At 51.5% G+C, this 7,786-nt stretch overlaps 1 long non-coding RNA gene across 1 annotated transcript; it reads right to left on the bottom strand.

Annotated features, from left to right (window-relative positions):
- Positions 1 to 985: 985 nt before the first annotated feature.
- LOC311603482 lies at positions 986 to 4,566 on the bottom strand. Its single transcript, XR_014781094.1, has 3 exons — positions 4,508 to 4,566; positions 1,705 to 1,769; positions 986 to 1,585 (listed from the first exon to the last, which is right to left on the bottom strand). It is a non-coding gene; the product is annotated as an uncharacterized lncRNA (long non-coding RNA).
- Positions 4,567 to 7,786: the final 3,220 nt, after the last annotated feature.

The following is a 7,786-nucleotide window of genomic DNA, read 5'->3' as shown; positions in this document are numbered from 1 at the left end:
AAGAAAAATAATTTTTTAAAAAAGTAAAGAATAAATAAATAAATCTTGCTTCAAATTTGGCTCAAAAAATTGAGGAAGCAGTCTTATTCTCAGCCAGTGGCAATACCACACATCTCTGAATATGTTGGCAATGGTGTTTTCTAAGAGGTTTAACTAAGCAGAGACCCACCTGAACATGGGCAGCTCTACCAGATGGGCTGGCCCCAGTCTGAGTAAAGAGGAAACAGCCAGCTGAGCACTACCAGAATTAAAGGTGTGTGCCACCATGCCCAGTTTACAGATACATAATAAATTCTTTTAAATCCGGACTAAGGATGCAGCTAAATTGATAGAGAGCTTGCCTAGCATGCACAAAGCCCTGGCTTCAGTCCCTAGAACTGCATAAGCTAAGTCTGGAGTTCCCGGATAGCCTCTGAGCTCTGTACAACAGATTCCTTTTCTCAGCAGGGTTCCCTCTTTGCCTGATCTGGGGAACCCCAGAACCTCTAAGGAGAATCAATTAGCCCTCAGTAAGATTAGAAGCCCAACCTTTTCCTGATAAAAAAGCACCTGGGGATTCCTGGAGCTACCCACCCTATGCTAACAAGATGTCTTGGTGTCTTGGCTTTCAACCGATGACCTTTAACTGTAACCTGGGAGGGGGGGCAGAAGGGGCAGGGGGAGGTTTGGGCCGGGAGTGGGGGACCCGGGAGGCACCTATAGGACAGTTAAGTACTGTGTTCCCTCTTGTATGAAAGGACTGTGTTAGTGTATGTAAATCAAGTATCTCTGGCAACTGTAGCCCCCTCCAATCAAACACATTCACCCTCACAACCCCTTCCTCTGCCCAAGTTTTATTTATTTATTTATTTATTTATTTATTTATTTATTTAGCTAATACCATACTCATGGTGTTGCTGTGAGGGCTAGAGATGTCAGTAAGGGATCTCAGCAGGGCCTATATGGCATGTAAGGTTTTTTTTTTTTAAAAAAATATCTTATTTATGTGTGCTTGTGTGAGGGGGTCAGATCTTGGAGTCAAAGACAGTTGTGAGCTGCCATGCGGGTGCTGGGAATTGAACCTGGGTCCTTTGGAAAAGCGGGTGGTGCTCTTAACCACTGAGCCATCTCTCCAGCCCCCCTGCCCAAGTTTTATAATTCCCTGTTTCACACAAAATAAAGGGGCCAGCATCATCTATTTCACCATGACTGTCTGAGATTCGTCATTTATTCTGAGGAAGGAAGAGCTCCCCTCTTCTCTGAAGGCCTCCAAAAGCATCTGGCAGCTACCTGGCCGGCCGTGAGCTTCCGCTGGCCCAGTTCCCGGCTGCCGTCTTTTGAGTGCAGTTCCGCCCACTTTAATGCCCATCTGCAGGACAAACTGCTGACTGTTTTTTGTTTGTTTGTTTTTTCAAGACAGGGTGTCTCTCGTAGTCCTGGCTGTCCTGGACTTGTTTTGTAGACCAGGTGGCCTCGAACTCACATCGATCCGCCTGCCTCCCGAGTGCTGGGATTAAGGGCGTGGGCCACCGCGCCCAGCTTCTGCTGGCTGTTCTGGTAGCAGCCATTTGTCCTCCTGGACAAAACCGGGCTCCGGCCTCTGCCTCTGTCCGTTTTAGAGTTCCATGAGGAAGCAGCCACTAGCCTGCCCAAGTCACCCTCGTTGCCACCTGGCGGGGGTTCCAGACCCCCCCCCCTCCGACCCCGCCCCCCCCCTCTACACACCCGCACTGCTTCACCCATTTCCACCTGGCGCTTACACGTTCATTTCCCGCCCAGCAGCCTGGCTGCTGAAACACACAAGAGACACAAGAACAACAACAAAAAAGCTGTTCTTGCTTAAGGCCAGGGCACTTGTAATCCCATTTTTTTTATTTCAGCACTCCTCCCAAGTCTAAACAGTGGCCTCATAAACCACCCAAGAATGGCATTTACACAAGAAAATCTTTAAAATAAGAGAAATAAGCTGGCTCGTGTGTTTTATTTAAACTTAAACTTTCCTTGAAGTCTAAGCTTTGTTTCACTTTAAACATTGTTGTAAATGACATCCTCTGAGAAATGTAACCTGGAACTCCACAGGCTAGGGTACAGCCCCGTATCTCTCTCTCTGCAGACCTCCACGGAAACTCCCACTATGCCTTGGGATTGTGCATTGCTGTTTCCTGAGTGATGCTCCATTTAAATACTTAATGAATAACTAGCTTAGCCCCCTGCACCTTGCCCTGGAACTCTGTGCTGAGCCAAGGGTCCAGCTTTACAGGTGTGGGTATCTCCAAGGGGACATGGCTGCTGGTGGCTGTGTTGAGCTGTGTCCTGGCTGCTACTGACAGGCTAGTAGTGTCTTTGTTTCTGATAAAATATTTATCTGGAATTCAGCAGCTCCCTCCACTTAAATGCAAATGAGCTGCACTTGTGTGTTTTTCTCCCCACACAGCATCTGTGCAGTCCCACTCTGTGATGTTTTCTCCCCACACAGCATCTATGCGGGCCCACTCTGTGTTCCTGTTATGCCCAGCTCTCTCCTCTCTCTGGAAAAGGCTTGGCAACTACTGTTCATATTATGCTTTCTGTACCACCAATGACTTCAATCAATCAGGGTCCTGGACTCACTTTGTAGACTAGGCTGGCCTCGAACTCACAGAGATCCACCTGCCTCTGCCTCCCTCCCAAGTGCTGGGAGTAAATGAGTGCACCACCACGCCCAGCTTGGTTTTTCTAAATAATAAACTGGAAGGTTGAGAGACGGCTCAGTGGTTAAGAGTAATAGCTCTTCTTCCAGAGGACCCAGGTACGATTCCCAGCAACACAGAGCAGCTCACAACTGTAATGTCAATCCAGGGGATCTAATGCCCTCTTCTGGTTTCCTCGGGCAGCAGACATTACATGTAGTGGACAGACAGACATGCAGCAAAACACTCATACACATAAATTACTAAATTTTTAAAAATAATAGGTATCGCTGGGTGTGGTGGCGCACGCCTTTAATCCCAGCACTCAGGAGGCAGAGGCAGGCGGATCATTGTGAGTTCAAGGCCAGCAGGGTCTACAAAGGGAGTCCAGGACAGCCAAGGCTACACAAAGAAGCCCTGTCTCAAAAATCCAAAATAATAATAATAATAATAATAATAATAATAATAATAATAATAATAATAATAATAAAGCTAGTGCGTGTGTGCATGCCTGCATGTGGTGTGTGTGTGTGTGTGTGTGTGTGTGTGTGTGTGTGTTTTCTTGGGTTGACCATTACCAGCTGAGTAACTTTGAACAAATTTCTTATTGGGGCATAGTGGCAAACGCCTTTAATCCCAACGCAGATGGGCAGGCAACTACAATGGTGAGGCAACCTGGGCTGCAGGCTTCTGAGGCTCTGATGACATTCTTAGCTTTCAGTTTGCTGGCTATTGATACATTCCAAAGGTTTTACCTGATAGTCACACAGGGATTAGGCCAGACACAGAGGTGGATGATAAAAGGCTACGTAGGGGAATAAAATAGCTGAAGACAGTTTGCCTGTGGATCAGCAACATTCCAGTTTCCTGCAATCATGAAGTTCCACTCAGCTGGCCAGCTGGCCAAATCTTCAACACCGACGTTCTCTGTGCTTCAACTCACAGTGTGAATCCCAGGCTGACTTCCCGCTCACGGCAATGCTAATACCTCAGCCTTCCGTGTGCTAGGATTACAGCAACTCCACGCACCTGGCCTGGAGTACTCTTAAAGCACCAACAGTAAGGCAGGTTCTCACACGGACAAAGGCTGTATTTATGGTTGGAGGGATGCTGGGGGCGGAGCCAGAAGAAGCCCAGCCCCACTCTGTAAAAGGACCTCTGCAGCCCACAGGATGGGGGCTCCAGTCGGCAGAGACTGGAGCACTGCGACAAGCGTGCCTCTAGGGAGAGAGGACAGCTGGGTTTGCAGGTGTTGCAGGGGAGGGTGACAACGGGAATGTGCTGAGTTCAGGAGACTCATAGAGATTCTGGGCACCTTGAAGGAGGTGGGCCCCGGGCAGTCCCAGAGAGCCTCAGGGACTTCCCCAGAGTCCCTCAGGTGGGAATCCTGGGCTTTCCCTGCACAGAATCGGGAACCCCTGCCCCTTGGTTTAGGTTGTGGTGAGGGATATGGGAGCTAGAAGGGGAGCTGCGGGGTGGGGGTGGGGGTGGGGGAGGCTTCTTATCCAGTAGTTCCGGGGCTTCCTGGCCCTCCTTATCCTCCCTCCTTCCCCTCCCCGCCCCCTGCCTTCTCTTCCTGTGGAGACAGCTGGTGGAAACTCCTCTTCCTTCATTTTCCGGAGCGTGACTCAGCCAGGCAGCTTCTCCTCAGCCCCCAAACCAGCCTGTCTGCACTCCCGCCTCCCTAGCTGGCTCTCCTCCCCAGGGGCCTCCCCAGAACTGGCCTCCATCAATTCCATGTGTGAAGCCCCGCTGAAAGTCCCTTCCAGGACCTCAGCCCGGGAGAAAAGGAGCCCCTGAGGAGGCGCCACCACACCTCCTGTTGGGTTGACTTGAAGTAGCCACATAGAAAAACAGACCTGAGGTGGAGCTTCAGGTGGCCACCCCAATTCAGGCGGAGAGCTGAGTGAAAAAGAACAGTCAGGCCCAGAAAGGTGGGGTTGGGGAGGAGCTTTCCAGAAGCCACAAGGGAAACCGGAAAACACTGGAAGTTTTCAGAAGCAAGAGGTGGGGCCAGTGTGGAATGCAGGCTGCCTCAACCCCAGTCTTGGAAGGAGAACCTTCCTCTTCCTTCATCCCCTGCCTCCCATCCTACCCAGACAGCCCTGGAAAACAACTGCAGAAACTAGCCCATGGTCCCTTCCCTAGGCCAAGGGTAGAAGGTGGCAGGACCCTAGATCCCAGGCCGAGGCAATGAGCCTGTGGTACTCAGCCTGTGGTACCCACCCCAACTCCGTGAAACCCACTTGCAGCAGGCCTGTATCAAGGCCCTGCCCAAAGGCCCGGCTAACAGGCCTTCTGCCTAGAGGCACGTAGAAGCCCAGTTGGATTCCTGTCACCGCCCTGGTTTTGAGCTGTGGCCCCTCTCCTGCTCCAACTCCAAGGAAGTTCCCCAACAGTTACACTTGAGACTTTTATCCAGCTGGGCACGCCCAAGTTATGTCAACTTCAAGGTCTTCTCTCTGCCAGCCAAGCCATCTTCAGCCTCAGTTTCCCCACTTGTAAGTCAGGAATAACAAGATGCTCTGCTGTCCTCACTCCTGAGGACCTGAGTCTTTTACAACAGGGCTCGTGCCACCAAGGCCCAGATCAATGAGAACCAGAAGTGGTTCCACCTTTGAGCAAGCCCTTAGCTACCAGGACCTCGAGTTCGCCTGTCCAGGGTGGAGGCCATATCTGCTGGGCGGAGCCATCCTTGAGACCAGTGCCCGTCACTGCATGTTGAGGACCTGCTGAGCAGGGCTGGTGGAGAAAGTGCCTGCTCCTGTTCTGGACTTGGCCAGTCAGCCCATGACCAGGTGGGCGAGAGTGGACTACAAAGCCAGCTGTGCTGCATCCTCACGGCTGTCTTTTCAGAACCAGGCCTGACAAGGGCTGCCTGGGTGGGACGTAGGTCGCTCCCCAGGGGCCTCAGCTATTTTAACTGTGCTCCAAGGATTAGCGGCTGAGCAGGGAGGACGGAGATCCCAAGGGAAGACAGCGCAGTAGGTAACACTACCACCCTTGCCTCACCTCAGTGCTCGAACCACAGTGCTGCCCGCAGAGTCCCCTTGAGCCTCAGTAGGCCTGTGCTCCCTTTACACGAGTTAAGAGCTGGTGACCCGTCTCCCATCTCTCACACCAGCCGCTCTCTCTCCTTTTGTGCTAACCCTGAAATTCATACTCCATCTCCCACTTCGCAGCCCCCCAGCTCTGCTCCCTAACTCTGTCTACCTTCAGTCTCTCACCAGCAGGCCACAAAGCAGGGCTTTTCCCCTGCTTCTGCCCTTTCCCACTGATTCAGCCCTTGGCGTGTGCCTTCCGTGATCTCCGTCTGAAGAGTTCCAGCCACCCCCTAGCACTGGACGTCAGCCAAGTCTTTAGCTGGGCTCCTGGCCACTCTTCCTGTCTCTACCTGGCCTTGGCATCTTGGCCGTTTTCCTTGGCCACAGCTGGGCAGAGCCTGAAGGACTTGACATACATCTCTAGGTGGCTCTCTGTCAGCCTCTAGAGGCTAGAGGCTGGGTTTCTGTCACCATGCTCCAAGGCCTAAGAGGCCATAACTCCCAGCACCGTAGGGTACCTGCCTGAGGCCAAGTGTATCATTAGGGATAGAGAAGGCCTAGACACATGAAAAATGGGGCACTGCCTGCCTCTGAGAATTCCCTAAGCAGTCCAAAGCCTGGGGCAGGAGCTTTTGCAGGCCGGCCCGGGGTGGTGCCTCACAGGTCAATGTGTGCTTGCCCTACCCCATGATCCAGCAAGCCACAAGTGTGGCTGCAGCAGGAGGTTGGGAGATGACTCAACTCAGACCCTGAGTCAGCAGCTTCCAGGAAAGGAGACAGCCATCCTTCACCAACACAGAAAGGGCCCTCAGCTGCGCTAACTGAGTCAGTGCTGATCAAGTACATGTTGGAGCCCTGGAACACCTCCCCATGCCCCCTTGTGCGCTCGCTCTCCCCCCCCCCAACACCATTATCGGGTTGAATGGGGCTGCACAGACACAAGTCCAGGGAAGAAAAGTAAAAGACAGTGAGGTGGAAGGAAGTACCAAAGACACACTCTTTGGCCTCACTGACTACAGACCACCCAGCAGACCCCTTGCCAAGGATACCCAACACTCTAGACAGGATAGAGGAGACATGTCACCCCCCTTGCTTTCATTCCAATTCTCACACCTTACTGGCTAAGACACAGGGATGTTTACATATGGAGCAGTCCACCTGCAGCAGACCAGCCCTGCCCTTGGAGAAACATTACAGACTGTTAAAGTGGCCGAGGAACTAGTCTAGTGTCCTCGTGTCCTATGTTAATAGGGTCTCTTCCGCTCTTAGGTTTTATCGCTCCCAGCATTCCCTTCTCCAATGGCAAGCCCACTGTCTCAAGAAAATCTCTTGAAGGGCAGAATTCAGTGGAGAAGAAAAAGCCTTCAAGCTGAGCAGGCGAAAGTGCTTGCTGCCGAGACTGATAGGCTGAGTTCAGTCCGAAGGACCCTGAAGGAAGGGGACAACTGGCTCGTCCTCTGGCCTCTGCACACGCACCGTGGCACGTGTGCTCGCACGTGTGCATGTGTGTACATGCAGGCATATACCCAAACAAATTAGTGTGAATTCCTCTAGGAAAAACAGAGGGGCTGTGAAAGCGATCTTCCTGAAGATCAGTTCAGACCCCTGAGCCACAATGGGGGGCTCACAACAGCCTGTAACTGTAGCTCCAGGGGAGCCATGCTCCTGGCCTCTGAGTGCACACACATCCTACTCTGCCCCACACACATATAACTTAAATAAATAATTTTTTTGTTTTGTTTTGTTTTTCAAGACAAGGTTTCTCTGTGTAGCCTTGGCTGTCCTGGACTCACTTGTAGGTCAGGCTGGCCTCAAACTCACAGAGATCCACCTGCCTCTGCCTCCCAAGTGCTGGGATTAAAAGCAAGCGCCACCACGCCTGGCTTAAATAAATAATTTTTTTAAAGCTAGACTAGCACATACATTTCCAAACATCTAAACTTTTAGCGGCAGATAAATTCTGGACCACGAGGCAGCCACTGAGGCACGCGGACGCCGTCTTCACCTTACATCTGTATTCGACTCTCTTCAAGTGCCTCTTGTCTTTCTGCTCTGGCAATAAATTTACCAGCTTGATTTTACTTTGACTCATCC

Source organism: Acomys minous (assembly GCF_964271855.1).
Source record: "Acomys minous genome assembly, chromosome: 8".
NCBI classification, from domain to species: domain Eukaryota; kingdom Metazoa; phylum Chordata; class Mammalia; order Rodentia; family Muridae; genus Acomys; species Acomys minous.
This window is presented reverse-complemented; position numbering and strand designations above follow the sequence as displayed.